The sequence below is a fragment of the Tauraco erythrolophus genome, chromosome 1 (assembly GCF_009769465.1).
Source record: "Tauraco erythrolophus isolate bTauEry1 chromosome 1, bTauEry1.pri, whole genome shotgun sequence".
NCBI classification, from domain to species: Eukaryota; Metazoa; Chordata; class Aves; order Musophagiformes; family Musophagidae; genus Tauraco; species Tauraco erythrolophus.
Window position 1 is genome coordinate 39,676,165 of NC_141465.1, and position 13,083 is coordinate 39,689,247.

Below are 13,083 nucleotides of genomic sequence, written 5' to 3' on the forward strand. Positions count from 1 at the left end.
GAGAGCGGGCGGGCGGTGCGAGGTCTCGGCCCCGGGGCAGCGCCCGCACCCCCCCGCCAGTGGCTCTGCCGCGCCCGGGTCGCCGCCGCCCGCGCTGTCCCCCCCCCGCTCCCCGCCTGCGCTTCTCCGGCAGCTTTGTGCCCGCCGAGCCCGGCGTACCGCTGCCTCCGGCCGCCGCTCTCGCCTGCTTCGTCCCCGAGACGCGCCGGTGCTTGCCTATCTGTCTGGAGCCCGGTGCCCGTCGCGCTTGCGACACACCGATTCATTTCCTTTCGGTTCTGCTGTCGAAGCCGCTGTGTGGTTTGTTGTCCGTCCCCCGTCCCCCCCTTTTTTTTTTCTTCCCAAGAGGTAGCCAGCGCAGCGCTCACCCTAATTGCTTTTAGGAGGATTAGGAGCAAATTCCTCTCGCCGCCCCCCCCCCCGCCCCGCTCCCCCCCTCCCCTCCGGTTGCCTTCGCGCGCCGGGGTTGCAGTTTATCCCTGGTGCAGTTCTTTGAATTGCTGTCACAAATAGGTGACTCAGAGTTAATTAGGAAGTATGCACCGGATCAATGGGCTGCACAGCTCATTAGTTATTCCCCAGCCTTTTGCAGCGTTGGACCTCCGGCTCCTCGCCCCGTATATACCTCTTTAATACGCAACCCGGAGGGCTGGCAGGGACCAGGGAGCACTTGGGGTGAGGGGGGCTGGGTGCGAAGGGGCGTGATGAATACGGACATTGAAGTTTCCAGGCTGGGAGGTTGCCTGTGAACGAGCGGCCGGGTGTCCCCCCCGAGGCCCCTCCCGCCCTGGCTATCAAACCTGCCTACCCGCACGGGCGTGGGGCGCCTTCGCCCGCGCCGAGGTCGGAGGGACGAGCCCGGAATGTTACCAAAAACAAACAGGCACAAAAAAAAAAAAAAAAGTGTGTGTGTTTATTGGAGCGTACGCTGAGAGAGCAGACAAAATCTCATTTGTCAGGCATGAAGGTGGGCTGTGTGGAAGGCTATAAATATACCGGGGAGGATTGTGTCGCGGTCACTTTTCTGTTCTTCGCCATTTCTAAGGTGAGTGGCGGAGGCTGAGGGACCGGGGCAGGGGCTTCTCCTGGTATTGTTTGTCCGTCTGTGATAGATCGGTCTAGACAGCCGCTCAGGCTCCCTGCGAGCTCAGGAACCGGAGCCTGAAAGGGAGAGTGGGGGAGTAGGAGAGGAAAAGGTCACCGCGATATTTTTTCTTTTTTTCTTTTTTTTTTTCCCTTTTTTCTTTTTTTTTTTTTGTCTTTTTGGTGGCGGTGGTTGTTAACCCTTAAAGCCGAGAGGGGATCGCGGCCGTCTGCTCCGGCCTGGAAGGATGCGGGAGCAGCAGCCGTCGCGGGGATGCTGCCGGAGGTGGGAGGACAGGGCAGCCCGCCTCGGGCCCCCGGCGCTGCCCCGTCCATGTAGTGGTTTTCTAAGAGCTGCTTCCCACAACAGGAAAAGAGTTCACGAGGCGAGCGCCAGATTATTTCGTTCCCAGGAGTCTCCTCTCTCTGGAAAACTCCGAGGAGCGCTTGGAGCCGGGGGTCGGGCGGCCGCGGGGCCGGGGAAGCCTCCGCAGCCCCTCTGGCTCGGGGGCGGCGGGGTCCCGGGAGTGGTCGGCGGGTGATCCCCGGCGGCGGCGCGTCCCCGGCGGCTCTCCACCACCCTCGGTCCCGCCGCGTCCCGTCCCCCGCGCCCCGTTCGCGCGGGTTGCAGTGGAAACCCCGCGGCGGAGGTTCCCGGCCCCGCGGGGGGAGCGAGTTTCCGCGGCCGCCTTCGGGTCCCGTCAACTTCTCCCCCGGCGGCTCGGCGTCCTTCGCCCCACGGGGCCGCGTGTGTGTTCACGGCGCGGGGCAGCCCTCGGCTTCGTGTCTGTGCACGCAGGATCCGGGCGTACCTGCCTCGGGGTGTTTGGAGGCCCACGGGGGCCACGGACGCCTCGTGGAGCGCAAGGGCAGGCGGAGAGCGGGGTCTGCGTTGGGATTCGGGTGGGTCGGGGGGTTCCTGGCGGCTCCTTGCGTGCGTGTGTGCTTCCTTTTGTACTCAGACGTCCTCGGTGGATGAGATGCGATCCTGGCGTGCAAGCCTGGGCGGTACAGATTAAAAGCAGTTAAGGCTTTAGAGCGATAGATAAAAGCTGGTTTTGTTGGATTCGCCTGCAGCGCAGACCATTCCCATTCCTCTTTGTCTGAGCCCCGGTTCCGGGCGCTACAGCCTTATTGGAAATGCTCCCGAGCAGTCCGCGCAGCCAGGGCAGCAGGCAGCTCAGCGCTTATTTACACGTCACATCTAAATACATCTCTAATTAGATAGAAGCAATGCCGGAAATGGCAGATTTGTTGCATATCTAATAGAGACCAGCGCAAACAGACTCAGCAGGGTTTCCCTCTTTTCTCCCCCCCTCCCCCTAAAAAAAAAGACCAGCAGACCAAGCTAGTAATCTGAGACCAAACAGAAATGACTTCTCCCATTTGAGTGCGTTATGAACCACATTGGCGAATGTCTCCATTCTAATATTTAAAGCAATAGTTAGGATGTGTGAACTGAATGCCCAAATATGGACTGGGTGTTGAAACAATACTGGTGCCTTGGCTTTATTCCTGCGCTGGTGGACAACCCAGGCTCCATATCATGCACCGTATCTGCCTTTACCAGGATGTGCCAAGAGCTGCAGCTTCTCAGGCAGTTCGAAATTGTCATCCCTTTTCCCTCCACTTCCCCTACCACACGATAATTCACTTTTTTAAGGCTGATAAAGAAACCAAGGTCCACTAATGGGGATGCCAGAGGCAAGGCGACTGAGCTGCAGGGGCTCTTGTACAGTCCATGCGACCAAACTTTGTGGATCTGTGCAGCTGTGAGACCACACAAAGTTGTTGACATGCTTTCGGGTCTCCGTTTGTGGAGAAAATGGACCCAGGCCACCACAGCCCAAAATGAGTGCTGCGCATACCAAAGTAGTCTTAGCAATCTGTGGCTGTCCTTTAAAAGGTCTCTCAACTTTGACTGGTGAGTGGCCCCGGCAGAGACGGGCAAAAGGCCTGCTCCAGCTCGGGTCGTAACTCTAGCAGCCACGTTGTCCTCGGAGTAAACGTGGCTTAGAGTAAATTGGTGTTCAGTTTGGAGGAGAAGCTCTGCACTTCTTGACGAAGGTGTGGGCTCTTGCTCGGACCCTGCGGCGCAGTCCGGTTGTGCAGGTGATAGGCGATATGCTGTCTCTCCGCCGAACACCGGCGATAGATCACGTTTTAGTGCAGGCTTCGAAGAGCAGCGTGAAGCCGAGTTCGATACTTCCTCCTTAGGCAGGCGTCGCTTTAGAAATAACCGACGGCCAGAGTGGGCCTGCGCCCTTCTCCCTTGGATTTGCAATAACCTGGGCGGCAGAGTCGAGCCAGCTGGCTGGGGAGAGCCGGGCTAAGTCCTTTTGACTGCGGCGAGCTGCTCTGGCTGGCTGCGTGTGTGCGTGCGGGAGACAGCACGGAGGCCTGAGCTGCAGGCAGGGGGAGTTCCCGGGGCCCTGAGCAGCTCCCGGTAATCCTCGGTGTCCTTTCAGGGGAACCGACTTAGAGCAGTCGGTTGCTCCAGAGTGACCTTTCCCTCCGACCCGACGTGCTCAGGTCCTCAGGCTGCGGTGGGCAGGGGCGTCTCTCCCAGGGGAGCGCGTCTTTCGGGGGTTTTCTCCAGAGTGGGCAGCCAGTGCGCCTTTGAATGGCCAGGCAGGCAAGGTGGAGACGGAAAGGAGGAGGCCAAGAACTCGCTGTGAATGTGGATTTAGGAAAGTTCTCTGCTTTCCAGCAAGGAATTATTTTTTCCTTGTTTGCTGGACAGCAGTTCTTGGCGGAGCGGAGATTTTTTTTCCCCTCCTCCCTTCCACCGCTGGAAAAGTTAGTGAGTGAGAGCACGCTTCAGTACCTGCCCGCCCGTTTTCCTGAACTGTTGTTGAAATTATTTGGGACTCTCCCTCCGCACGCAAGCACTCCTCGCACCCCAGACCTACCTCGTGAGCTAATAGATTCGGTGCTGTGTGATTAGACATGCAAGGAAGTCCGCTTGGAGAAGATCCTGACAGCATGAAATATAATTTGTGATCTGAAAGACAGTTTCCAGTATAATCTCATTATGCACCACAGACTCCCGGTGTTATTTTGTAGAAGGCGGACAATGATCAATTTACATTGACCTGGGGCTGGGCGAGCTTTTAGATGGTAATTGCCATATTGATTTGCATGCAAAAAGAAGACCTGCTAAAATTAAAGACCGGAAGCTAAATTAAACTAAATTTATTGTCTAGGTGCAAACTAAAAGACTTGTTAAAGTCCAGGGTAGACTTGGAAAGCTATGAAATTCAGAGAAAAATGATTCTTGTCCCGATCGCTCCGGAAAATGAACCTACATGACGGCTACCGGGGCTGCAAAGACCCCATTGTGAGCGGAGGCATACAAGCCGGGGCTGTTCCGTGTAAGCCCCGACTCTCTAAACAATCGGAGAATAAAATATCTCCTCTGTCCAATGAAAATCCTGGCCTGAATGTTGGGATTGTCGTGCTAAGGAAAACAAAGCTTTATTTGGATAAGACAATTAAAGTGGAAGGCGCAGAATCCACCAGCCACACTGGGAACGGCTCGTATAAAGAGCCGAGTGTGTTCAATAGAGCGCTGAGGAAAGGGGGAGGCTTGGAGCTGTGCTCGGTGGCCGAGCCGGCACCGGGAATGCCTGGCATTGTTGCTTCCAGGAGGAGTGAGAGTGCTCCCAGCCAAACCCGCTCTCCTTTCCGTGGCTCCCTCTGCCCTTGAAGCGCTCTCCCACGGCCGGGAGCTGCACTGGCAGGGACGTTCCCCATGCACCTCCAGCCGGCCTGCGGTGGGTTGCGGCGTGCCAGTGCTGCCAGCTCGCCCGTTCTATCTGAAAGCGGGTTTTGCTTTTCTGCTAGAGTAGCTCTTGCCCCAGGTGTTCATTTAACGCTTGGAAATACCTCACCTAGGGGCCTTGTACATCCTTCGGTATTTGCATATTACAAAACATTTGGGCCTGTATCTTCTGTTAGAAAAGTCAGATCTCCTCCTCCACGGGTGTATTGGAGTAGCTGGCACCTGACCCACTGATAGTAGAGAGAAGGACGTCCGTACTTGCAGAGGCAGCAGACCCCACGCCTGGGGCTGCCCGGCTGTCCTTGTGCTTGCGTGGACCAGGTGCCGCGGGGCTGCCTGTCCCTCGCTCACTGCTGTTTCCTCCACGCTCCTGCGAAGTGGGGCGGCATTGCAGCTGGTGGAGTCTCCTGGAGTGGGTGGGAGAGGGTTGCGGGGCTCATTTAGCCACGGCTTGACTATGGCATTTGAGAATGGTGGCAAGTAGGGACAGAGAAGTGAAATCAAAGCTGGAGGGGTGTATTCTCGGCTCTCCTTGAAATTCACAGCAAACTCGCTAATGGCACAAGAAGGGGTGGGCTGAGCTCCTCTTCCTTCTAAGTGTAAATTCCCTCCCTGAGCCAAACTTTCTCCATCTGAAAGCTCCTGGCTATGGAGAGATCCTAAAAGGATCTCTGATCCCCAGGCAATCCCCTTTGCTCTCACGCCCCGGCGTGCTGGGTTGTGCTCTAAGCCTCTCCGGCTTGCCCACAGCAGTAGGAGGCTGAGCTGGGTGTTGGGGGAAGCCCTTCCCACAGACTGCGGTCCCTCTGGCTCACCTTGCTCTGGCCTGGTCGTGCTCCCCGCACGGTGTTTTCCTTTCCTCCCGTTTCAGTAGTCAGGCACAAAGTGGATTAGCAAAGCCCTGTGCAGAATTAAGAAGCCCGGTGCAAAGTTATGCCGAGCTCTCCCAGGAGCACTTGCCTGCCATCCCCCCTGCAGACCTCCCATGCCGTGCCGTGCTTTTCTGTCCTGGGGCAGGACAGGGCCAGCAGCGGGCAGAGGCAGATGCTTCCCAAGGGTCTCCACGCGGCGGTGAGCGAGAAGAGAAATAGCTCCTGCTGAAGTTGCGAGCAGCAGGGGAAGCTGGAACAATACTTGTGAGCAGGAAGCGATCTCCTGAGGTAAATGTTTTAATGGAAGTGTAACCTGGCATTGCACAAAAACCCAACCCAGGGTGGCTGCTGCCAGCTGGGGAAGATGCAGGGCTCGGGGAGATGTGTGGGAGGCCGTGCCGCGCCGTGCCAGGGGCGCCCATGGCGGAACCGTGCGTGCAGAGCCGGGGGCGGCTGCGACGCGGCCTGCCCTGAGCAGGCGGCTGAAGGTTGTCTTATTTTAGCTACAGAAATATCTCTTCTAGATCCGTTACTGCGAGATCTCGTTTGCAATAAACTGTATTGGCTCTCCTCTTTATACAAATTGCTGGTATGAAAGAAAACCCAGCCTATATGCATGGAGGCAGGCATGAGCTAGTGAGATCAGGTTTCCTACTGAGCTCCCGGAGGAGAAGTCAGCATTTGATTGAAGCTACACTTGGTTCTTGGTTCCCAGGGGACAGAAGCCCTGAAACACGAGAGCCCTCCCTCCTTTTTTTTTCCCCCTTCTCTCTCTTCTTCCTCTAAAAGCCTTTGTGCTGAAAGAGTCTCGGTAGGCACGACTCGCCAATCTCTCACAAGAGTGTGGTGCAGCCTTTGCTGACATTGTTTTGTTCGCAGTGGTTTTTACCAGGCCAGCAGATTTCTAGCTACGTATAGGCAATGAATAGTCGATGATACTGACCTGCGAATACGTACTGGCATCATTTGATGGTGAATCCGATTCGGTAGTTGATTGGAGACATATCACGTCGGTGCGAAGCACCTCACCTGCCTGGGAAGCGCTGCCCTTTGGCAGGAGTCAGGCCAAGACGTGCTTCCAGTAAAGTCAGCTCTTTTCCCTTGCTGGTGCCGGCTCTAAAACTGCCTATAAGCACCTAGAAAGCACGCTTCCAGCTCCCGTGGCCTCTTCAAGAGTTCGTGCGGTACCCAAATTTCAGAGAAAGTTGCCGTGTCGTTGTTTTCCCTTGGAGATGCGCGATTTGGGTAATGCTAGGAGTCAAACTGGGCAAGGAAAGGTTTCCTCGAGTTGATTTATTTTTCCCTTGCTTCTTTTTGAGTAAATTCCACCTCTCCTCTAACTTTGCCGCCGATACAAAAAACAACCAGAGGCAGGGAAGGAGGCACGGGGATTTACACTCAAATTCCAGCTGTGCCCAACAAAAGGCCCGCTGGTGGTTGTATCGCGACCAAAGTTGGACTCGCCTTTTAAGTTATTGGGGTTTTTCTTTCTTTTTTACCTCATGAGGGAAAGGACTGAAGGTGGAAACGCGTCTCTGCCGGCCGGGGCTGCCGCGGGCTGCAAGCGGCGGGGTCATCGCCCGAGGCAAGGCCGGCTGGGGCGGCCGGTCGCGGCGGAGGGGCGTACCGGCGGGAGGTTTGCGGCGGTAACAGGTCGGGCCGTGCTGCCGCCGGCCCGGTGCGAGGCGGAGGCGGCAGGGCAGGGGAGTGCGAGGGCGGGGGAGCCCGGCCTTCCCGGGGAGGGGCTGCTCGGGGGCGCGCCGCGCCGCGGGGGCGAGCTCGCCGCGGGGCGCTGCGCGGCTGCCAGCGCGGCTTTCCCCGCTGTTGCGGGGCTCCCCCTCGCCCTTCCCGAAAGCCATATCGAGAGCGGAGCTCAACTTCTGATAAGGCTTTTAGTCGGGCGGGAGTGCGGGCTGGAAACTCCTCCTCGCTGCGGAGGAGAGCCCCGCAGCGCTCGGGACCCCGCCGGCCTCGGGCTGGTGGAGCACCCTCCCCTCTCCCCCGCTGGTCCCTTGGAAGCCCCCTGGAGCAGCGAGGCTCCGCCTGACCAAGCGCCGGGAACAAGCACGTTTCTGGCCCCGGGGCGGGGGACGTGGGTAGAGGGTGTTCCTTGTTTCGAGTAAACCAGCTGCAGTAGTTGATGGTAAAGCAATGAAGGCAGACACAATGCTGCTGTTGTTGGTTTGATCTCTAACTGGGGATTGTTAGTCTGGATTTAACTCTGCGGCGAGGGAGGGGGGAAGGCGAAGGCTGTTTACAGCCAGTGCAAATAATGTGACAGCTGTTGGAGCGCGAAGAGCCCGCGCCTCGCCGGCACTCGCACACAAAAGCTCTCGCTGCGGCCGGAGCAGCCCCGGGGCCGCCCCGCGGCTCCCGGAGGCACCGCCCGCCGCTGCGGAGCCCGGCGGGGCGCCCCGGGGCTCGGCGGACATCCCGGGCGGCGGCAGGGCGCCGAGCTTTGCTCCCCTGCCGCGGCGGCGTCGCTTAAGCAAACGCCGCTAGGCAGGGAGAAGCCGCCCCCCGCTTCTCTCCTACTCCGCTTGATTTACAAGCGCAGGGAGGCTGCGTGAGGAGCGGCCGGCTCCGCGCCCGACCCCGGCCCGCTTCGGCGCCGGGAAATCCTTCCCGGGGGTGGAGGCGCCGGCGAGTTTGCGGCAGCCTCGGTGACTTTGCGGGAGCGGCGGGTGAAGCGTCCCGGCAAGTCCCACCGGAGGAGAGGGCAGCCCCGCTCCGACTCGCTGCCGGCCTCGGGTAGGGGGCACGGTGCGGCTCGGTGGCTGGCAGTGCGTGTTTGCCTTCCGGGCACGTGTCGGCGGAGGAGTTCTTATCTCTGGAGATGGCAGCACGCAACCCCCGATAACCTGGATGTGCAGGCACCCCTGGAGTAGGGCCTCGGTGAAAAACCCCTGCGTTAATAGCCCGAGCAGCTATTTTCTCATCAAAGCCTCTGCATCTAAGCCCCTGGGTTCATCTTTTGAGCGCAGGATATAAAATACTGCCTGTTCTTGAAGTTTGCTCCGCTACCCAAAGTGATCTCCTAGCCCTTTCAGAAGAGCCTCTGGAAAGTCGAGGGAACTTGGAGAACTGGGTTCCGGCCTATATTTGTACCTGACATAGTTTTGCTACCTGCGAGAATCGCTATGTTTTTTATAGTAAGTGACCTCCACTTACTATAGTCTTTTTGACGAGGTGGCTCTGGGGTGGAAAGCAAGTAGGAGGGGGGAGATGCTTATTTCCTCCCCCACTCCCTTTTTTGTAATTTTGGTCGATGGGTTACCTTTATTTCTCTCAAGTCCATGTAGGTTTTTTTCCTCTCTTTTGGCCTTGACTGTCCCCTTGGTCCTTTATGGATTACACTGTGCTATTAGTGGTGAAAGTGCGCTAGTAGTCATTCAACAATTTTAGCATCAGTTCCTATAAACTGGTGTTTTATATGACATGTGCCATTTTTCTGCAAGAATACTGCTTGCGAAACTAGTTTCGCCTTGGAGCAAAGGCGGAAAGATAAACAAGCCTGCATAGCCAAAACACTGGCAATCTCCGCTTCCTTCCAAATCTTTTAAAGTCACGGAGTAATATTTTCAGGATTATGCTGCTGCCTCTGAGGAGGGAATGTCGCTGGCGTTAAAAAAAAAAAAAAAAAAAAGAAAGAAAAAAGCTAATGCAAATTAGAGAAAAATAATTTTCTTTCAGCGATATGCAATGTATTAGTCACTTGTTATCATGCTTAGAGGCAGACCTCATTTGCGCGTCTGCCAACTCGTTCACATCTGCTCAGAGCTGTTCAGGGCATTTTAACCTTGGCGGTGTCGTGTCGTAGTCCCACGGATCAAGAACGAGTAATTAAAGCTCTAAGCAGCAGCAAAAAAATTCATAGCCGCCCATCTGCATCGCAGTTGATTCGCTGCTTTGTTTCGGTGCGGAGCGCCGAGATGGGAAGGCAGGGCCGGCGCCGGCGGCCTCCCGCGCTGCCCTCCGCTCTGGCGGGGCATCTCCGCCGGCGGCAACTTTTATTTCCTTTTTTTTTTTTTCTTTTTCTTCCTTGGTGGTTTGTGTTTTGTTTTTTTTTTTTTTTTGCACCTTATTTTTTTAAATTATCATTATTTTTTTTCACGCAAAAGCCGAGCGTTTCTGTTGGGTTTCCTTTTTAATTCTCCTCCCGGTGTTTTCCGCCGGGACGGGCGGTGCGCGAGGCTAGCTGTGCCCGCCCTGGACGTGTTTCTTCTAAAGGTCTGGAGAAGGTGATGTGAGGCTGGGACACAGAGTTGCGGAAACGTTTGTCGAGGTGCTTGTAATGCTGTTTTCGTAACCGAGGGCTCGCCAGCACTTTCCAGAAGTGCTCGGGAAAGCGTTTCCCATCAAGGAGAAACGTTAGCGCCGTAAACCCGACATAAACTTGAGGGCGAGGCTAATTTTTTATGCATTGTTTAGCAGAAACCGAGCTGTTTGTTTGTTGTTGGGAGGTGGGGGGAGGAGGGAAAGGAGGAAAAAGCCCCAACTTCCCAAGCACTTTTTCTCCCATGCGGCCGCCGAAGGTCCCCGTGCAGCGGGGGCCGGCCACGGCCCCGGCGCGGCCGTGCAGACAAAGCCCTGCGGGGAGCGGGAGGCTTTCAGGCCGGTCGCGCTAGGTAAAAAGAGAGACGGAGGCACCCAAGTTTATTATTTCGCTGTTCCGCGCCGGCCATTTGCTGCATGAGGCGCGGAACCGCCGTCCCGCGGCAGGGCTGCGGGCTGCTGCGGGGGGTGGGGGTGGGGGGGGGCGAGGGGTGGGAGGATGGGTGAGGGGGAGCGGAGGGAGCCGCTCCCCATCCATCAGCCCCTCGAAGCTGTTGCTCCGTAAATGAGGGAACCACAGGCCCTGTCAGCTGCAATTATGCAAAATGAAGTCGTCCGTGATCAATATCTCCCAACGTCCCCGACGGATGCGGGGGGGGGGCGGGCCGCCCCCGCCCGGCGTGCCGCGGCGGCTCCGCGCCGGGGAGCGGTGCGCCGGGGTGGCCGGAGGGAAACCAAGGGCGTACGTCCCATTAATCACTCCCCTCCCTCGCCCCCCCCCCCCCCCGCCCCCCCCGGGGGTGCGGCGGGGGCTGGGGGAAGGAAACACAGGCCGTGCTCCGGTATTTCTGCAAGGATAACGTTGCGGAAGTGAGCGCAGCCTTTCGCTCGCTCTCTCGGAGGAGCGCTGGGACTTTTGTATTCAATGGGCTTCGGGGGGGTGGGTCACCCCCCCAGCCCGATAAGTTTCCCGAGCTATCAGAGGAGGGCGGGGGGCCCTCGGCGGAGCCCGGTGAAGGGCGATCCCGTGGCGCTGCGCTCGCCCAGCCTCCCGCGGCCGAACAATGGGGGACGGGCGGGGGGAAGGGGCTGGCTTGGTGGTATTTTTCTTCCGCTCCCCCCCCCTCCCCCCCCCCTTCTTTCTATCCTCCTCCTGAGAAGCAAAAGCCACATGGAATAAAGGCAACAATGAAGGGCTCCCGGGATGCCGAGTGCGCGGCGGGTTAATGGGGTGGGGGCGCGCAGGCCTGCGCTCTGTTCTCCCTTCCGCGTGCTGCGAATACTGCCTTAAATTACCTGAAATGCACATTTCTGCCCGGCCCGCGGTGCGTGGGTGTGCGTGCGTGCGTGCGTGTGTGTGTGTGTCCCTCTCCCGCTGCTGCCGCTGCTCCTCCTTCGCAGCCCGGGCTCGGCTGCTGCCTGTTGTCTCTGGCAGCAGCAGCGGAAACCTCGCTCCCGTGGCTGTGTGTGTGTGTGCGTGCGCGAGTGTCTGTGTGTGGGTGAGTGTGTGTGTGTCTAAAATGGCGCGGATGGCCTGGGTAGGGAGATGCCGCGGCGGGTGGGCGAGGGAGGGAGACCGAGCTCTCGCCGGGGGGCCCCGTCTGCGCGGGGGCCCGGGGGTTTCTGCGGCACAGCCGGTTTGCCGCTCCCTCCGCCGCCGGAACGACGGCAGGCTGAATCGCCGGGCTGCCCGGCGCAGCGTGCAGGGGAGGAAAACCCCGTGTCCCCCCCGCCCCGGAGAGAGCAGCCCGCCGCCGGCGCGGCGTGCGCTGGGGGACGGAGGCACCGCCCGCGCCGGAGGGGGGGGGAGCTGCGGGGGGTTGGGGAGGCCGGCGCCGTAGAGGCGGTGCGGGGCTGCCGGTGCGGCGGACGGGGTCGGTGTTTCCCGCGAATCCCGGGAAATCCTTTATGCAGCGATGCCTTAAAGTTGGGTACCAGCCGCCTCGCCTCCCTCCGGTGTTCTGTGTGTGGGACCCTTTGCAGCCCCTCTATCGCGCCCCCTCGGTGCGTTTTAAACGGGGAGTGGGGGGAATGGGAGCGAGAGCCCCTGCCCTGCAGATGTCCCATAACCTTCAGGCGTGGGCATCGCCGTCATGCTGGGACAGCCTTGCCTCTCCCCCCCTCCCCGGCCACCCCAGGGAGACGTGTCTCTGGGGTTCAGGGGATTCCTCCGTGGCTCGACTGTAGGCAGTGCCGTGTGGGCTGCCGGGGACGGCGGCCAGGGTTATTTGAAGGATCGCCAGCCATTTTAACTTTCCCTTATTGGCCTCCTCCCCCGCCCCCTTCCCCAGTTCGTAGGCTTATCATTAATTGAAAACTTTTTTTTTTATCCCTCCCCACCTTTTTGGCTGCCGCCGGCGCTGAGAGCGATGCAATGATTCGCCTCGCAGCATATGGGAAAGGGGGAAAGCGCCGCTGCCGCTGCGGCGCAGCGCCTGTCTGTGCCGGGTCCAAGGCGTGACAGACGGCGCGGGGGGGGCGCGGGGGCCGAGGCCGCCTCTCCCTCGGGCCGCCCCCGCCGGAGCCCCGCTGCGGGCGGATGAAAAGGGGGGCCGGGGTGGGGGGGTAGTCTCCGCCGGGCCGGAGCCAGGCGCGGCGCGGCAGCCAGCCCGGGACGGCGGTGCCCGGCGGCGCGGAGGATGCCCCGGCGGCGCTGGTGGTGGTGCTGGCTCGGCGGCCGCGGCTGCCCTCGAACGGCTCCGCCGCGCCGTGTTTACACGCTAGAAAGTCCCGGTCGCCGTCCTACACGTGACGGTGTGGGAGCCGCGGCGGGGGTGGGGGGTGTGTATGTGTGGTGTGGGGAACGGGGACGGGGAGGGCAGCTGCGGCAGGAGCCTTAAAATAGACGCCGACCCCCTTGCGCTGCCTAAACCGAAATGCTCTACCGTCGTGCATGACTCGATATGTATTTTAAATCGGTTTAGCGATCTCGCTGGCGCATTGTGCTTAGCTTTATGGTTAAATGAAATGCCACACGTCCCGGGTAAAGGTCAAACTTCTTCTCTAATCCGCGGATCCGTGCGGCGGCTACTTAGTCTGCAGCTTCCTCCTCTGGTTTACAAAACGTGT

At 58.9% G+C, this 13,083-nt stretch overlaps 1 protein-coding gene across 2 annotated transcripts in view; it reads left to right on the forward strand.

Annotated features, from left to right (window-relative positions):
• The first annotated feature begins 1,009 nt into the window (after positions 1 to 1,009).
• The window catches only part of BCOR (BCL6 corepressor), a 55,392-nt gene continuing 43,318 nt past the window's right edge, over positions 1,010 to 13,083 (forward strand). For both annotated transcript variants that reach the window (XM_086618618.1, XM_086618625.1), the window contains exon 1: positions 1,010 to 1,045. The gene's annotated coding sequence lies outside the window, so the exon portion shown is untranslated. The remainder of the gene's footprint in view (positions 1,046 to 13,083) is intronic.